The sequence below is a fragment of the Marmota marmota genome, unplaced genomic scaffold, assembly GCF_001458135.2.
Source record: "Marmota marmota marmota unplaced genomic scaffold, marMar, whole genome shotgun sequence".
Classification (NCBI taxonomy): domain Eukaryota; kingdom Metazoa; phylum Chordata; class Mammalia; order Rodentia; family Sciuridae; genus Marmota; species Marmota marmota.
Window position 1 is genome coordinate 3226318 of NW_025999900.1, and position 18163 is coordinate 3244480.

Consider the following 18163-nt stretch of genomic DNA (forward strand, 5'->3'; position numbering starts at 1 on the left):
TTGTCATTAGTCTTATTTGTTGAGTTAAAAGTAGGTATTAATACCCAAACTGGCATGCCTAGGAAAAACATAGGGAATTAGAAGGCACTAATTGGGACATTTGAAAACATTCTGAGACACTCTATTTTGGACTCTTTCAAGTGCACTAGATACAATACAGAACAACAATTCTTTCACTTTGAGGGCTTGTGACATAGATGCCTAGAAGGGAACAATAATTAGGAAATTATTTCTACATTTTCTCCAGAGAACTGTTGTCAGGATGATTTTGTAGCATATGAAGTGAAGAAAGCAACAGACATAGAGTGGAAATGAACAGAGCAGAGAAGGAGAAGAGACAATGCTTTGTAAATGGATCTACAAAGTCCTTGAACCCAACACCCTGAAACCAATTCTCTGATTTGCATGTATCCTGTCAGGTAAAATAGTTCTATGAAGATACTCCAAGACCAAAGTATCTTCTTGTTTTATGGCTCTTTGTTGTGGCTCAAGCCATTAATAACCAATAATGCAAACCTATATAGTCCAAGAAATGATACTATCAGAGTGATAATGTTGCCTTTCGAGGAAATATACAATAAAATATGTATTTACATGTTCAGGAAATGTGTATTTCCTGAATAATTATGATACTTACAGAGGTATAAGTTTTTGAGGTAGATGTTCCAAAATGTGTGATTTACAACTATTTTTTCCATTAATAAATGTTTACTGTACACACTGTCAAACTTCTAATCGCTGTTATTTACCATTTAGTTTAGGCTGTAAGCACATTTAACTAAGTAATCCAGGCAAGATTCTGCAGTCACACAACACGTATGTACTTGGATTTCTAAACGTGATAGAAACTCAATAGAAATATATTTTAAAGTCACTGCTTCTTCATGTAATAATAGTGAGGTGATACCTCTTATGTAGGACTTCAAGTGCCATAATAATACTGTAATAGCAACTGGCAAGAGGCGACTGGGAGTCGTGACATCATCCTGAGTCTAGAGGGATGGAGTAATTTTTGGAGGGAGGAGTACTGGGGATTGAACTCAGGGGTACTCAACCACTGAGCCACATCCCCAGGCCTATTTTTGTATTTTATTTAGAGACAGGATCTCATTTGAGTTGCTTAGCGCCTAGCTTTGCTGAAGCTGGCTTTGAACTCGTGATCATCTCAGCTTCTTGAGCCGCAGGGATTACAGGCGTGCGCCACCGCTCCCAGTTGGGATTGAGTAATTTGCTGGAAAAATCAGACTGGCACCTGCAGGACGGATTCCCAAGGATCCAATTTCCATTGAGTTTTCAGACCTGGATGAACTACGCGGAGCTGTTACATTCCTGCAGCTTTCCCCATTTCCTCGCATCTGGGAGGAGCCAGAGAAGTAATCTGCATTGTTAACAAGCGCCACCCCACTGCTTCAGATGACCCTGAGGTCTGTACCACTGTAAGACCCTGAAAGAAACAGTGATCCAGATCCTTAAAGCCATTTAATCAAAATTTCTCATTATGCAAAGGGACCACAAGGGTTAAAAGACTTGATCAAATCTGGTGGCTAACCGCAGATCTGTTCTCTTACCCCTACTTCCAAGACCCAGGAGCTCACGAGTGTTGGAGAAGCTGAAGTAGCCAGAAAAGCGTTTTCAGAGAGTTTGTAACCCCTTTTCCCCCAGCCGCGGCTACGAAAAGGGGCGTTAACCTGCCTTCGGAGTTAGCATCTCCCTAGCACCACCTCTGAGGTTCCAAACCACCCAAAGAAAGTTGGGTGGCGGGGCTGTGGCGGGGCCCCCGGGGGAGGCCAGCTGCTCCGCCTCCGGCGCAGGCGGGCGCGCTCCACAGTGGCCGCGGAGCGGCGAGCGCGGGACTCGGCGGGCGGCGGGCGGGGAAGGCGCGGGGCGTGGTTTGTAGCTTCCGAGCGCTGAGGAGCGGAGCGCGCTGTGCTGCGACCAGAGCCTTCGGCTGGACGGAAAAAACGAGACCGAAAACCAGCGAAAGGTGCGATCTAGGGAGAGGGGCAAACGGAGCGCCGATCTGGGGCGGCCCCGGCCCGTGCCCTCGCCTCTCGGCCGGCCGGACGGCGGGTGAGCGCGGCGGCGGGGGCCCCAGCACCCTGGTGCACCCCGGAGAGAGCGGGAGGGAGGGGAAGGTGCCCGGGTGAAGGAGGGGAAGGTCCCCCACCGGGGGCGGGGGCTACGAGAGACGCCAACAGACCCGAGGCCGGGGTCCGAGCCCGGCCACGGGAAACTTTGCACGGGTGGGGAGAGCGGGATGCGTGCAGGGCGCTGCAAACTTGTCAGCGGGCGGGGCGCTCCGGGGATTGGAGCAAGCACCATCGGGTGGCGTTTGTCTCTCCGGCTTCTTTGTGTCACCTCCGGGCCCCAGCCCGCCGGTCCGCCGAGCTCGGGAAGGGGCGGCGCGGGACGTCGGCCGGGTCCTCCGGCTGCCCCCGCCTGGGCGCAGGCCCCGGACGGCTGGGATTATAATTCCATTTTGATTGCTTGGAGTCTTTGTTGTCTGAAATTGCCTTTAGGGTCTGACGATAGCACCTTCTCCTTAGGTTATTTTCCTTCTGTTCAGAGGGGGCGCGGGGCGGGGGGGAGCTGCGTAGGGAATCAGTGCTGCTCCCAACCACATTAGCCGCTTTATTAGGTGGAAGTCGATAAGTCCTGCGTAACCTTTGCTTTTGTGGACGCCTGTTATTTCCGAAAGTTATTATTTTCCCCTCCCCTAGTGGAAGGGAGCGTCTGAGCTGGATGCCAGCAGGCGCGATTGTGTACAAGCACCAGCAAGTCGGAGCCAGACCGTGAGGGTTCTGTCTAGCCGCGGAACACTTTTGCGACGCTCTTTTTTTTTTTTTTAAAGTTTGTTTGATTTCAAGCAACTTTTATCTGTCTTTCCACAAGTTTCCATAGATCCCAAGGCCTCGTCGCAGATACTGTGTGTAGTTATACTAGGATGAATTCTATTCTTTTCAGATGTGGGTAATGCAGTGAAACATACCTGGGCTTCTCACCACTCAGGTACTTGCCACCGAGATACCATGAACGCCGTAAAGGTTTTTATGGGGTGAATAGTTGGTGCGTTTCCATATTTTGATGCATGACTGCTTCTCCAGTTTTCTTTCTGGAAAACTGTTCAGGCTCCCCAGGGTTTTTCCTGAGATAATTACTATATGGCCTCAGCCCCACCCGCCTGTCCCCTCCGCTCTCTACCCTCCTGGCCGTGGGAACAGGTGTAATTCACATGAAGTTTTCATGATGAAAAGTCTGGAGATGTCAAAATGAGTAAAAAAGTGGAAATGTTTATGTCTTTGTCCATATGTTTGAGTTATGAGTCTTTATTTGGTTGCAAGATTCAAAATCAAACCAATTTGCATCAGCCAGCTTTGTACATTTAAGATTGTTTTAAACCAAGTGCCAGGGTGCATGCCTGTTAGGATTGCAAGTTTGAGGCCAGTCTCAGTAATTAAGTGAGGCCTTCAGCAACTTAGCCAGACCTTGTCTCAAAATAAAAAGTTAAAAGGGTTGGGAATACAGCTCAGTGGAAAAACGCCCTGGGTACAATCCCAGTATCAAATGAGGAAAAAGGATATTGCAGTTTTTGTTTTTTGGTCTTGGGGATTAAACTAGGACCACTCCCCAGTCTTTTTTATTTTGAGACAGGGTCTCCCTAAGTTGCCTAGGTGTCTTGAAATTCATTCTGCCTCAGTCTTCCCAGTCTCTGGAATCACAGGTATACATCAGGGCACTGGCTGCAGTGTTTTTTTTTTTTTTTTTTTAATGGTGCTGGGGATTGAACCCAGGGCCTTCCTTGTATATACAAGAGAAGCTATATACTAACATACTAACTGAGCTATATCCCCAGCCCTGGCTGTAGTGTTTTAAAGAACTGAGTTACAATGCAGTTATTAAGTAATGTCCTTAGTAGCATAAGGTGAGAGTTTAATTGGAAATTTAAAAACTGAATCAAGGCTGGGTGTGGTGGCGCATGCTTGAAATCCCAGCAGCCTGGGAGACTGAGGCAGGAGGATCACAAGTTCAAAGTCAGGCTCAGCAAAAGCAATGCACTAAGTAACTCAGTGAGACCCCTGTCTCTAAGTAAAATACAAAATAGGGCTGGGGATGTGGCTCAGTGATCAAATGTCCCTGAGTTCAATCCCTAGTATTCCAAAAAAAAAAAAAAGACCAAATCAGTCCTTTTAATAAGGCAAGGATGAAAAGTAATTTATTTGTCATTACTCATCATGTTTTATTTAATTTTTTACAGTTTTAAAAAATTTCATTTATCGTGTTTCAAGTGTAGATTTTCAATAATGTCACAGAATTATTCATTTATTCAAATAATATTCTATCATATACAGTCACTGTGCTAGATCCTGGAGATCTGGAAAATACTAGTACCCACTTATAGAATGTTCATTTTGTACCAGTAAATAGTTGATACTGATCACCTCATTCGTCTGGAAGTTTTATTGTGTACCTCCAGTGCTAGGGGCTGGGGTTATGATGGTACACCAGGCAGCTGTGGTTCCTTCCCTTATCTAGTGCGGAAGATAAGCAGAAAATAAAATGCATTACTTAACTAATCACAGGTCTGAGAACATAAATCATCCCACTCTTCTCTTCAAAACTCTCTAGTGGCATCCCCTCTTCCTCTGAGTGAGTGGCCCCCAGTGCTGCCTGTTCAGGTTCTCCGCTCCTTAATCTCATTACCTTCTTGACCTTTCCCGTTCTTCTCTTCCTTACTCATGTGTGTTCAGCCAAACACGCTCTCTTGCTGTTTTTTAGGCTTTGGGGACTTACTATGCTCTGCCTGAATGCCCGCTGTCCCCCAGCTCCCATATCTGTGATGGTTCTCTCCCTGACCCGCTTCACTTCTTCATCCCATGGTATAGTCTCAGAGAAACTTCACTAACCTCCAAATTCAAATTCATAACCATCCTCACATTCCTACTCTCATGATTTGTTCTTTTGTCTCCATAGCACTTATGGCTGTCTAAAATATGATGTTTCTTGCTTTTTGTCTGTCTTCCTCCACTGGGTCGCACACTCCATCAGAACTCTATCAGAGGCCTTTTATGACTGCTGGGTCTTTAGGTCTTGGAACAATGCCTGGCGTGTGGTAGTCCACAATAACCATCTGTTGCACGGCCATTGTTGAATGCAAAGGGACAACCGAGTGCTGAGACACAGAGTAACCCGAGGCTCCTGGGTTACTAGTGAGAAGGCCTCTCTGGAGGTGACATTGAAGCTGAGCCTCGGAGATGAGCCCTGCTGCTGTGGGGTAAGAGGTTGTGGAGAAGAGACAGGCGTGAAGGGAGATCAGGCAGAGACGTCATGAGTTAAGGCCTTGAGGCAGGAGAGCTCAGCTGTGTGTGGATTTATTGGAAGTGAGAAGGTCGTTGTGGCTGAGCACAGTCAACTCAAGGGAGGGTGGAACCAAGTGACGGAGTGCTGATCAGGTGTCAGATCATGCAGGGCCTTTGAGAGTCACATGGAATCCTCATATAGTCACTATTAGCCCCATTTTTATAGTTAAAAAAAACAACTGGTTATTGGGTAGATAAAATATCTTTCTGAGATAACAGCAAATGGCAGAGCCAAGGATAGGAAGCCAGGCTCTGACTCCAGAGCACCGATGTGTCCCTACTATGCCAAGATCGGAAGACAAGTCATTGCAATGTACATGTGGCAGTGGCAGAAAAGATGTACCCCTGGGGGCTGTGAGAGGAGGGAAGCACCTAGTTCTGCCTTGGTGTGGGAAGGCCAAATTGGAAAAAATGAAATAATTTTTCCCTTTTTTTTATTACTATGAAAATTTTCAGTTTAGGTTCAGTTAAATTGAGAAATAATGTTAACATTAAAAGCAATAGCTTCTACTCCAAGGCTTAAAAATAGCAAGACTTGCTTTGACTGGTGTCGAATGCCCCCTTTCCTATTGTCACCAAGTAAATGATTATGTCTGGAATAGTATAAAATCATTTACGTGTGAGCCTGTAATTGTTCATGAAATTTTGAGGGCTTTTGTTTTTTTGTGGGGGAGGATGCTGCTCTATATTCTTTTTTGTTTGTTATCTTAAATTTTCAGTTTTACATGATAAATTTTTAAACAGCTTTATTGAATATAATTGGCACATAGTAAATGCCCATATTTAAATTTTAATATTAAATATTTTTATTTAGTTTTATTTTTTGAGACGGGGTCTCACTATGTTGCCAAGGTACATCTTGAATTTCTGCACTCAAGGTATCCTTCTGCTTCAGCCTCCTGAGTAGTAGAACCACAGGCACGTGCCACCATGCTGGGATTGATCAGGTTTTGACTTACACATAGACCTGTGAAGCCATCTCTTCCCCAACCTCTTGCCTCACCCTAGATCTCCCCTTTCCCGTACAACCAGTGATAGTATTCTGACTCTATGGGTATGTTGGCATTTAAAAATTTACATGAGGTAGGGAAGATGGTGGAATGAGATTGACATTATCACCCCTGTGTATGGGTATGATTGCACGAATGGTGTGACCCTACATCACATACAACCAGAGAAATGAAAAGTTGTGCTCCATTTGTGTAAAAAAAAATAAAATTAAAAAAGTTTATATGAATGGAAATGTAAGTACGTTCTCTTCTTGGCCTGGCTTCTTTCACTTAGGATAATTAATTTTGAGACTTAGCCGTGGTATTGTGTGTATCAATATATTTTTAAAAATATTTATTTTTTAGTTATAGGTGGACACAATATCTTAATTTTATCTGTATGTGGTGCTGGGGATCGAACCCAGTGCCCCACACATGATAGGTGAGCGCTCTACCTCTGAGCCACAGCCCCAACCCAATATTTTTTTTTTTGCTTAGAAATATTCCATTTTATTGATAAACCTCAGGGCATTTATCTGTATACCTTTTGACAGACATTTGGGTTACTTCCTGTCTTTGGCTATTAAAAGTAAAAATGCTATGAACATTGTATACAGTCTTTGGACATCTGCTTTTATTTCCCCTGGGGTCAATGTGTAAAGTAAAATGACTGGATAATATGACAAGTAGTTATTTAACTTAAAGAAACAATCATACTTTTCCAATCTCAATTATGTCATTTTACATTCCCAAAGTAGTGTTTGAGAGTTTCAGTTGTTCCAAATCTTTGCCAACAATTGGTATGGTCAGGTTTCTCATGGACAGACTAATAGTGGGATCTCTTTGTGGTTTTAATTTGCATTTTCTTGATGATTAATGAGTATCTTTTATATACTTATTTGCCACCCATATATCTCTTTTGTTGAAGTGTGCACATTTTGTGCCATTTTTCTTGTCTTGTTTTGAAGATTCTTTGCATATTCTGAATACAAGTCCTTTATCAGATCCATCATTTGCAAATATTAGCTTTTGGTTTTGTCTCAGTCAGTTTTGTGCGGGCATAACAGAATACCGAAGACTGGGAAATTTATAATGGACAAAAATTTATTAGTTAAGCCAATTCTAAAGGCTTGCAGGGGCTGGCACCTGTTGCGGACCTTCTTGTTGAACCATCCTGCTGTAGAAGAGAGATCCATTCCTACCATGATATCATCAATTCATCACCTCTAATACAGTTACAATGACAATTACATTTCAGCAGTTTTGGAGGGGACATTCAAACCATAACAATGTCTTTCATTCTTGTAAGTATCCTTTGAAGTTACTGTTCATGATTTTGATGAAATCCAAGTTATCAGTTTATTCTTTATGGACTGTACTTTGGTGTTATATCTAAGAAGTCTTTATCTAACTCAAGTCACAAGGTCCTATTTCTCCTTCTCTTTCTTCCTCTTCCTCTTCTTCCTCTTCCTCCTCCTCCTCCTCTTCCCCCTTCCTCTTTCCCTTCTCCTTCTTCTTCTTCTTCCTAAAAGACTTATAATTTTTAGTTTTACTTTTAGGTACATTGGCCTTGCATTAATTTTTGTTTATGGTGCAAAGTATAGGTGGAGTTTGCCTCACCCTGCCGGAAATATTTGGCAGTTTCTGAAGATGATGTTTGGAGACAATGTCTAGGCTAAGGCAAGGGGCATTTGCTCTTGGCATCTACTAGTGGGTGGAGGTCAAGGATGCTGAGAGATCACCTCAAAGGAGAAATCAGTCATTCAAACAAAATGTCAGAAGTGCTGAAGTTGAGAAACTCTAGGCTTGAGGTTTATCAATTTTTCACTCTGCTTTTTTCTTTCTTTTTTTAATGGTGATACTAGGAATTGAACCCAGGACTTGCATGTGCTAGACAATGGCTCGACTACTGAGCTACATCCCCAGCCCTTTTTATTTACTTTATATTTTGAGACAGGGTCTTGCTAAGTTGCCCAGGCTGGACTAAAACCTGTGATCCCCCTGCCTCAGCTTTCTGAGTTGCTGGGATTACAGGCATGTGCCAGGCCAATCTTTAGATATTTGGGCTATTTAGACATTTATAGTGATTAGTAATATATTATTTAAGTCAATAAGGTTGTTTTCTGTTTTTCCTCATCTGCTTTTTGTATCCTTTTCCTCATTTTCTATCTTCATTGGAATTAAATGAAAATTATCTCCCCCTGTGGTGCTGGGATTGAACTCAGGGCCACATGTATACCAGGCAAGAACTCTACCACTGAGCTATGCTCCCAACCCATGAACTAATTAAATATTTTTAGTGATTCTATTTTACACACACACACACACACACACATATAGGCTTCTTAGCTATTGTTCTTTGTTTCTATTATTTCTGTAATTATTTAAACACACCACAATTTACCTGCAAACAACATTATATCACTTCATGTCTGGTATGAACTTCGTAATAGGGGGATGGGACTGTGGCGCAGCAGTAGTGCACTTGCTTGGCATGTGTGAGGCACTGGGTTTGATCCTCAGCACTGCATTAAAAAAAAAAAGTCTATCAACAACTAAAAAAATAAAAAATAAAAAAATAAAAAAATCTTAATAGTAAATTTTGAATTCTCTTGATCTTTATGCTATTCATACATTGTACTTTTCATCTGTTCTAAACCCCATACTACATTATTATCCTTTTTTTTGAGTAGCTAATTATCTTTTTTTTTTTTTTGCTAATTATCTTTTAAATAAGAAAACAAGACAAAATAAAACCCAGTATTTATCCATGCAGTTACACTGGTTATATTTTTTATTTTAATATTGTTAAATGAAAAAGCAAATAGGGTTTAGGTTATTGGATTCTCATGTATTTACCAGTTTGTAAAGTTAAACTCTTAAAGAAGTGATATTCAGAAATCAGAACATAGTTCATCTTATCAAACTAAATCCACAGAATTGTTTTAGGGCAGGTGATTGCTGCACTAGGAAGGTGTTTTAGTGTACTGCAAATATTAGAAAAGCAGAACACCTGGAGTTGGAGCACTCGCCAGCCCATGGGTGCCCTGGCTTGCTTTCTTTTTTCTGAGTAGCATGAGAAAGAGGGAGGTGGATGGGGAGAAGTAATTCATCCATGTTGACATTTTCCAGACCCTGAGAAATTTGAAAGCTGTTTGAATGCATTTCTCTCTCTTGATGGTGTGTGTTGAAAAGCACTTTCTTCCAGCACTTTGGGTCAGGGAAACACATCTGATAAAAATGAGTCTCAAGCTTGTACTTGTTCATGTCCATATTGATTGAAAACTGCGATCTGAGATGCAGGAGTGGGGTCCCTCTACAGTTTGCATCTGCTTGCTGCTCTAGTTCCTGCTGACTTTTTGTCTTCCTTTAGGGACTGCCAGTGTTTGCAGTTTGTCCTCTGGGAGTAGCTCTTTTCTGTCTGGCTATGCAAATGCATCCCTGTTCAATTCATTCAACAAGTAATTTATTTTGTAAATGTTTATTATTTCTAGACTCTGTCACATTGATGAAAATCAGTGCCCCTTGCCCTTAGCCAGATATCTACTAGGAGAAAGGAGTCCTGGTGAGATAACTGGTGACTGCTACAGGGAAGGTGTGAACAGAGTAAAACAGAACAGCAGTGGTTCTCAAAGTGTCATTTGGGGACCAGCAGCAGCCAGCCTATAGAATCAAAACCTTCATGGTAGGGCCCAGCAATTTGTCTTTAACAAGGCTTCAAAGTGATTCTGATGCTGCTACGTCTATGAACTACAGGTAGACGTGGAGGATTAGATGATCTCTGAGATTTTTTTCCAGCTCTTCAAATCTGTGAATGTGGTTTAGAAATGTGGTATTGGTGAAGAGCACTAGTTTGTACTAATAAAATAGGAAATAAAACTTTAATTGCTTTGGATGTGGTGGTGCATACCTGTAATCCCAGGGTCTTAAGAAGCTGAGACAAGAGGATCACAAGTTCAAGACCAGCCTAGGCATCTTAGCTAGACCCTGCTTCAAAATAAAAAATAAAAATAGGTCTGGGGATGTAGCTTAATGTAGAGCACCCCTAGGTTCAATACCCAGTACTGTAAACAAACATACAAACAAGCTCCCCCCAACAATAATTATAATGTAGATAAAACAAATCAAAATGATAAAGTTGTGTTTGCACTGGGACAAAAGTCAATCGTCTTTTTTTTTTTTTTTTCCCAGTGCTGAGGATTGAACCCAGGACCTTCTCATGGTAGCTAAGTGCTTGACCACTGAGTTGTACCCCCAGGCAGTAAATTTTTTAAAAAATATTTTTTATTTGTTCTTTTTAAATATACATGACTGTAGAGTGTATTTTGACATATTATATATGCATAGAGTATAACTTACTCTAATTAGGATCCTATTCTTGTGGTTGTACATGATGTGGAGTTTCACTGGTCATGTATTCACATATGAACATAGGAAAGTTATGTTTGATTCATTCTACTGTCTTGTCCATTCCCTTCCTTCTCCCTTCCCTTCATTCCCCTTTGTCTAATCCATTGAACTTCTATTCTTCCCTTGTCCCCACTTATTGTGTGCTAGCGTCCACATATCAAAGAGAACATTTGGTCTTTGATTTTTTGGGATTGCCATCCAATAAATTGGTTAAATTTTTTTATTATGAAGAATTTAAAATATATCCAAAAGCAGAGATAATAGTAAAATGAACTCCTGTGTAACCCTTAGTCAGTGCCAATAATTATGTCCAGGGCTGTGAGTGTTGGTAGACAACTGTAATCCCAGCTGCTGGGGAGGCTGGGGCAGAAGATTCATGAGCTTGAGGCCAGCTTGGGCAAGTAGAGAGACCCAGTTTCAAAAAAAATCAACTTCTGCCAACCTGGTTTTAACTTTGCTCTTTCCTATCCTATGTTTGCTGAATTATTTTGGAGCAATTTTCATACATCATATCATTTCATCTATAAATAGTTAGATTTTTAATTATTTGAGATAATAAGGTATTTGATACAAATTTGAAACTGAACCACATGAATGATAGGTCAGATTTATCTAGAATTTATTTATACAAACATGGGTAAAACAAAACAACCAATGTGGACATGTGTATATGTATTCCTATTAGCCTAAAATCCATTCAAAATAAGTGTACCATGGGCTGGGGTTGTGGCTCAGCAGTAGAGTGCTCACCTAGCATGTGTGAGGCACTGGGTTTGATTCTCAGCACTGCATATAAATAAATAAATAAAATGAAAGGTCATTAACAACTTAAAAAATATATTTTTTACATGTGAATTAAGAATTCTTATGATTCATTTCAGCAAATTATGTTGTCTCATTTAGAAAGAAAACTTATATAGCATGTCAGGATGCATGGTAATTTTTTTTTAATATTTATTTTTTAGTTGTAGTTGGACACAATACTTTTATTTTATTTATTTATTTTTATGAGGATGCATGGTAATTAAAAGAAGAAATCCTTGGGCTGGGGAGGTAGCTCAGTGGTGAGTACATACTTAATATTTGTGGAGGCCCCTGAGTTTCATCCCCAGCACCAAAAAAGGGGAAACATCTACTCATCTTAGTGAAAAGAGTACATGCAGTATCTCTTTTTTCAAGGTTAGAGATAACCGTATTTTGTCAGAGATCAGGCTGTGAGGTGCTTATGTTTGGAGGGGAAGGGCAGAATTGATTTACACAACATGGCGCCTGTCTCCTTATGCTTTGGCTTAGGAGCACAGTGCGGTGTCCTGAGGAAAAGCTGATTGTATCACTTAGGACTAATATCTTCATGCTTAGCTGCTTCTGTATGATTCATTACTTAAGGGATCATACCATAGGAGTTAGCTAATTTTAATTTAAAAATGCTAATTGCTCAGGAGGAAATCTGTTTATTTATTTTAGTTGTAGATGGACACAATACCTTTAATTAATTAATTAATTAATTAATTTTTTATGTGGTGCTGAGAATCAAACCTGGTGCCTCATGCATGCTAGCTCTACCTCTGAGCTACAACCCCAGCCCGACTCAGGAGGAAATTTTAAATGTAAATTTCAATAAAATAAGTAAAGCTGTTCACGACCCTTCTACCAGCCCTCCTAATTAAAAACAAGAAAGCATAAAAACAAAAGCAACAACAGCAACAACAACAAAAACCCCACAACTCATATATCTCTAAGCTATTAATGCTATGGGAAGTTGTAGCCAATGCATGATGGGATTGTTTGGTTGACTACGGTATACTAGAACTTTTATTTAAAAAATTTGAGCTAGTGATTCAGAGAGAGGAGGAAAAAGAGAAATGACTTGTAAGTTCTGTTATGAACAAGTTAAACATGTGTTTTATTATTTACACTTTTGTGTTAGCAATGAAAATAGGTTACTAGCATGCTCTTATTAAAATATCCTTATTTTATTAATATTATTAAAATCATTCATTTGATGATATTAAGTAAGAATTTTTCCTCTGTTAATAGGTCTTTGTTTAAAAGAGAGTATGTTACCTTTGGAGTCTGTACTTTTTTTCATCGTAGGAAGCTTCAACTCTATTGGGTAATAATTAATTCTCTCCAAATGTTTAGTCCAGAGCTGATTATATTCCCTTCTGACCTGGATGAGAAGGAACTCCTGAATGCTTGTATCCACACTTTGATGATTTGGTCACAAAGACTCTCTGTTGGTGATGTTTCTGAGCCTTGGAGGGTGAGCTGGCTCCTCCTTCCCTGAGTCATCACGGTGTTTTGTAGTTGGCTGTCTGTTTTCTTAGCAACTGCTGTTGATTTCAGGTTTGAAAAGGGAGAGCATGTTCTGAAATGATCCAGCATATTCTTTTGCATTATCCATGCCTGTTAAACTTTATGATGTTAATGTATGTACCACGAAGAATGAACGCTTGAATACTTTTCCTGGCTCTACCTTCTCAATCATTTTTTGTTTGATTTGTTTTCAGGTTAAGTGGACTGAGTGGGAGTCAGGGTAGGAAAGGAGAAAAATAAATGAATGTGGGACACAGTGAATCTGCCTGTGCATGCTCCTGGACTGTAGCAGAACCCAAATGGCCTCCGTGTGCCGATGGGATAAAGTGTAATTTACTGAGGTTTTCAGCTTACTGCTCCCATGTGCGTAACTGCTAGAGGAAGGAGTGAATTTTAGAAATGTCTGTGGTATAGTGAAGTGATGGGATGGCTTCTGAAGACAGCCTGACATTGGTTCAGATCCTAGCTTCACCATAAACTAACTGTATGCATTGGGACAACTTACATAACCTCTCTGAGTGCAAGTGAAGCTAAAATACCATATTGTAAGAATTTGTGAGTATTGCTGAGATAGCATAGGGAACAGTTACAGTATCTATAGAACACACGGCAATTAAAGTTACCGTGTTCAATTCATGGGTGCCGTGTACAGGGGCTAGGTGACAGGTGTTGGGTGCAATTAGAAATGAGTTAGACATGGTTCCCAATTACTAGGAATGGGGTAGATGGCCTTGTTAGTAGGTCCTTTAGTATGATCTAGAATGGAAGAGGGGCCAAATGTGGTGCTGGCAAAGTGCAGTGGGTGCGGAAAGCAAGTGTTGACCTGTGCCAGCTTTGGGAAGTTATGGCTAATTTTGTAGCACATTTGAGCTCAGTGTGTGTAGCTGGGTCTCGAATGATCCAAGAAGGTTTTTGTGGGTGGAGAATGGAGGAGAGTAGATTTCAGGCTGAAGAAAAGCACAGGTTCATGGCAGAATGTGGTGGAAGAGAAGAGTGGAGAGAAGATTTGTGGTTGGATTTTGGTGGATTTTGCATGCAGAAGTATTTGGACTATGTTCTCATAGCCTGTGGGGGAATGGAAGCAGCTACTTGGTGTGAACTCTGTTTCACAAAAATGTTCTAGAAGATATATTAGAGACCTGGGACATGCCTGTAATTCCAGCGGTTTTGGGAGGCTGAGGCAGGAGGACTGTGAGATTAAAACCAGCCCCATTAAGTTAATGCGAGGCTCCAAACAATACAGTGAGAACCTGTTTCTAAATTAAAAAAAAAAAAGAAAAAAAAATATATATAGGCTGGGGATGTGGCTTGGTAGTTAAGCACCTGTGTACCCCTGTATCCCACCCCAAAAAACCCTAAAAAAAGATATATTGGAGAGACAGGAAATCCAATCAAAAGTATGTTTCAAAAATACAGGTGAGTGATGAAGAAAGATTCTAAACGAGGTGCCAAAGAGGATGTTGGTGCCGTTAGTTGAGGGAAGGAAAACATAGGAGAAGACATGGGAAGAATTGGATGGTGTGGCAGTGGGGTGGCCTGATGGGTTTTTTGAGCTCAAACATTAGTGAGATAGCTAGCCAAAAATTGGAAATTCAGTGATGAAAGAAGGAAATTGACATTTTTTTTGTGCATACATACTATGTCTCAAGTTTTATTCTAAGCACCTTCACAAATTATAAAGAGGAAGCAGCTGGGTGCAGTGGTGCACACCTGTAATTCCAGTATCTCATGAGGCTGAGGCAGGAGGATTGCAAGTTCAAAGCCAGCCTCAGCAAAAGCGAGGCACTAAGCAACTCAGTGAGACTCTGTTTCTAAGTAAAATACAAAATAGGGCTGGGGATGTGGCTCAGTGGCTGAGTGCCCCTGAGTTTAATCCCTGGTACCTCTCCTCCCCTGGCAGATGGTGTTTTTATAGGTGAAGAAATAGAGGCTCAGATAGAGTCCTGATATGTAAACATCACAGTTTCTTTTTGCTGTTTTGTTTGTGTGTATCGTTGAGCCAGTCTTGCTGTGTAGCCTAGGCTGTCCCAAGCTCTGCCTCAGCCTCCTGAGTAGTTGGGATAGCAGGTGTGCACCACCATGCCTGTCTCAAACTGGACTTTACTGTCAAAACACTTGTCATTTTTAGCTTTGTCTTCATTTTGGAGGAATGGAGGAGTGAGTGAAGACTGAGGTACAGCAGGTTGCCTTCTCTGGCACTTTTCCTCGGTTTCCACCTTCAGGCTCCTATTACAGATGCTTTGCTCTGAGGAGAGTATCACTGTCTACCTGGGTGATTTCTTTATGTTTTCTGAAGAGTGTCAAAGGGAGTTTGATTCTTCATTTTGTTTCTCAAATTCTAATATTCCTTTCCTTTATTTTATCTTATTTATTTATTTTTTGTGGTGCTGGGAATCAAATGCAGGCTCTTGCCTATGCTAGGCAAATGCTCACTGAGCCACAACCCTTTTTATTTAATTTTTTTGAGACAGAGCCTCTTAAGTTAATGAGGCTGGCTAAAATTGTGATCCTCCTGCCTCAGCCTCCTGATTAGCTGGAATCACAGATGTGTGCCACCATGCCTGGCCTCCTTTCCTTTTAGAGCTGCCTGAAGGTTGAAGTCCTTTAAGTCCCCCCCCCACCCCCATGAAATGGAAACATTTGGGTCAGAGTGTGTAAATACTTATCTAATGAGCTCTACTTTAGTTGGATTGGAGAAGTAAGTGGGGCAGAGAGAATGTTGCTTTTTCCTTAATGCGATCCTTTTTATTAGATGATGAATTGTGTAATCATGAGGTCAAGTTCATGGGTGCAGATAAAAACTAAGTCTGGCAAGACTTTAACTGACTTTTAAAGTCTTTTTTTTTTTTTTTGTAATTACACAAATCCAACACACACACACACACACACACACACAGAGCAAAATCCCTTGCCCATACTATTTTCACTTTCCATTTTTGGAGCCTTTCTCCCTAGAAATAATCACTGTGGACAATTGTATGTCTCTCCCATTTAATATTTCCAAAGAACCATCACAGTTACTAGTCATGTATCTAGAATTCCAGTTTTTCCTTTTCACCTAGATATTTGATGTCAGGACTTATAATTGGGGTTTTATAAATGTAGTTTCCTTTTTTAGACTGTGGTTCTGAAAGTCCCACAAACATCAGATTGAACCTTCTGTTAAAATACTCTTGGATCACCTTTCAAATCAGTGACATACCCCAGGTTAGAATTTCGGAGACCTTGAGTTTCTCATTTGTTGCTAAACCAGTTCTGTTAGTTAATTTATGACACAAGTTTGCCAGTTAACTGCAACAGTGGGCAAAAACATTTTCTTTTCTTTCTTTCTTTTTTTTTTTTTTTTGAGGAGAAAGGGCAGAAAGGAGCTGAGAATAAAAATTAACACAGGCCCATTTTTTAGTGCCATCACCATATTAATCCATTATTTCATAAGGTAAAAGCTCAAATAATATTTGCTATAGTAAATTCCTCTACAGAGTCCTGTAATGAATGAGTAGATTAAATATATGTTACCCACTTAGGAGGTTTCTTACTGTAAGTTTAAGGATATGTGTTTTGGAATCTGAAATACTGGAGTTTGAGTTTTGCTTGTAAACTTGCTATGGGGATCTAGACAAGTTACTTAACCTCTCTGTTTCCTTAAACGAGATAAATAGTATTTGTCTTATAGACCTGAGAAGATTATGGTGCTTGTAAAGTGTCTGGCATGAGTTAAGAACTAAATAAATATTAACTATTCTTATTACTGTTTTATCATGATTATCAAATAGAGTGCCAAAAATTTTGTAAAGAAAATGTACGTGTTCTTATTTAAGCTATTAACACAGGAGGTATCACTGATATTTCACTTTCATGTACTATAGGTTGTTAGAAGGAATGTACAAATATTGAGAAACTTTTAAAAGCAGATGCAAATCTCAGTATCTCTTAGTTGATTAGCTTCTTATCCAAGGAGCTTCACTCAGAGAATTACACAGATTTCCTTTTGTCTTAGTGGGGGCCTACTTCTCAGTGCTGTTCAGTATTTCTGGTTTCGGTTCTAATTGGGAGAATACTACAGAGTGCATGACATTTTTGGAGGCATGTTCTAATTGTTCATCAACTAAGAGAAAGCACCCTAAATGGTGTTTCTGTTGAAGGGTGTGTTCTGTGTGTTTTGGAGGCAAGGAAGGTTAGGGATATTTCCATGGGGACAGCTTAGAGAGAAGGAAAAATATTCCTTAGAAACTTCAAACTTAGAATTTCAAGTTTAAAATTTCATGAAAATAAAGCTTAAGAATTTTGTAATTGTAGTTATTAGAGATAAGAGGTCAGAAGGAATTCTAATGTTGCAAGTTTTATCTTCACAAGAAAGTACATAAATTCCAAATAGTTTAATGAGATCAAAGATATACTAAAGAAATAATTCTGGCTTTGTCCCAGAAATGGGACAGAAATTATTTTTATTTTTACTTATTTAATTAAGGCCAGATAAATTTCTACAGAGTCACTGTGCATGCTATAAGTAACATCAAAGATAATTTAGTATCCACAGAAGTGCATTCCGTTCTTTCCCTGAGTTGGTATGACTTCATATCAGATCTTCAAATTGTGTCCGCACCTTGGCAAATGTGTATCTTTAGGGAAGACTTAGAAACAAATAATTCTGATTGTTTCTCTTCAAGTGAGAAAGCTCTGCCATGTTTATAATTGAAATGGAAACAAGTTTGGGAGCTTCTAGCAAGTCCCACTGGAAGCAGGGTTGAAAGGATTTCACAGTTGGACATTCTGCTATTCAGAAACCAAATCTGTTTTTCAGAGACACTCTCCATTTACATAGTTGTTTGAATCAAGTTTTAAACAAAAGAATACCTGTTAAAAGAGTTGCATTGCTGGCTGGCAATGCTAGGAAAGACAGCTTTGTTGTTGTTGTTGTTGGTGGTGGTGGTGTCCTGGGGATGGAACCCAGGACCTCACACATGCCAAGCAACTGCTCTACCCCTGAGCCATACCCCAGCCCCAGAAAGACGGTTTCCATATCATACTACAATTCATTCCCTAGTTGCTGCCCCCCCCCCTCACCCCCTGGAGATGCTGGATTGATGTGGA

The 18163-nt window shown here is 40.5% G+C and overlaps 1 protein-coding gene and 1 long non-coding RNA gene across 7 annotated transcripts in view; one reads left to right on the top strand and one right to left on the bottom strand.

Moving 5' to 3' along the window:
• The first annotated feature begins 1844 nt into the window (after positions 1–1844).
• The window catches only part of Syne2 (spectrin repeat containing nuclear envelope protein 2), a 329254-nt gene continuing 312935 nt past the window's right edge, over positions 1845–18163 (top strand). For 5 of the 6 annotated variants that reach the window (XM_048798469.1, XM_048798471.1, XM_048798472.1 and 2 more), the window contains exon 1: positions 1845–1984. The gene's annotated coding sequence lies outside the window, so the exon portion shown is untranslated. Of the gene's footprint in view, positions 1985–12911; positions 13020–18163 lie in introns of those variants that run through there. The other variant, XM_048798470.1, reaches the window with a different exon arrangement.
• Positions 7433–12959, bottom strand: LOC107145056. The gene is made up of 3 exons (XR_001503871.2): positions 12821–12959; positions 8751–8871; positions 7433–7523 (listed from the first exon to the last, which is right to left on the bottom strand). It is a non-coding gene; the product is annotated as an uncharacterized LOC107145056 (long non-coding RNA).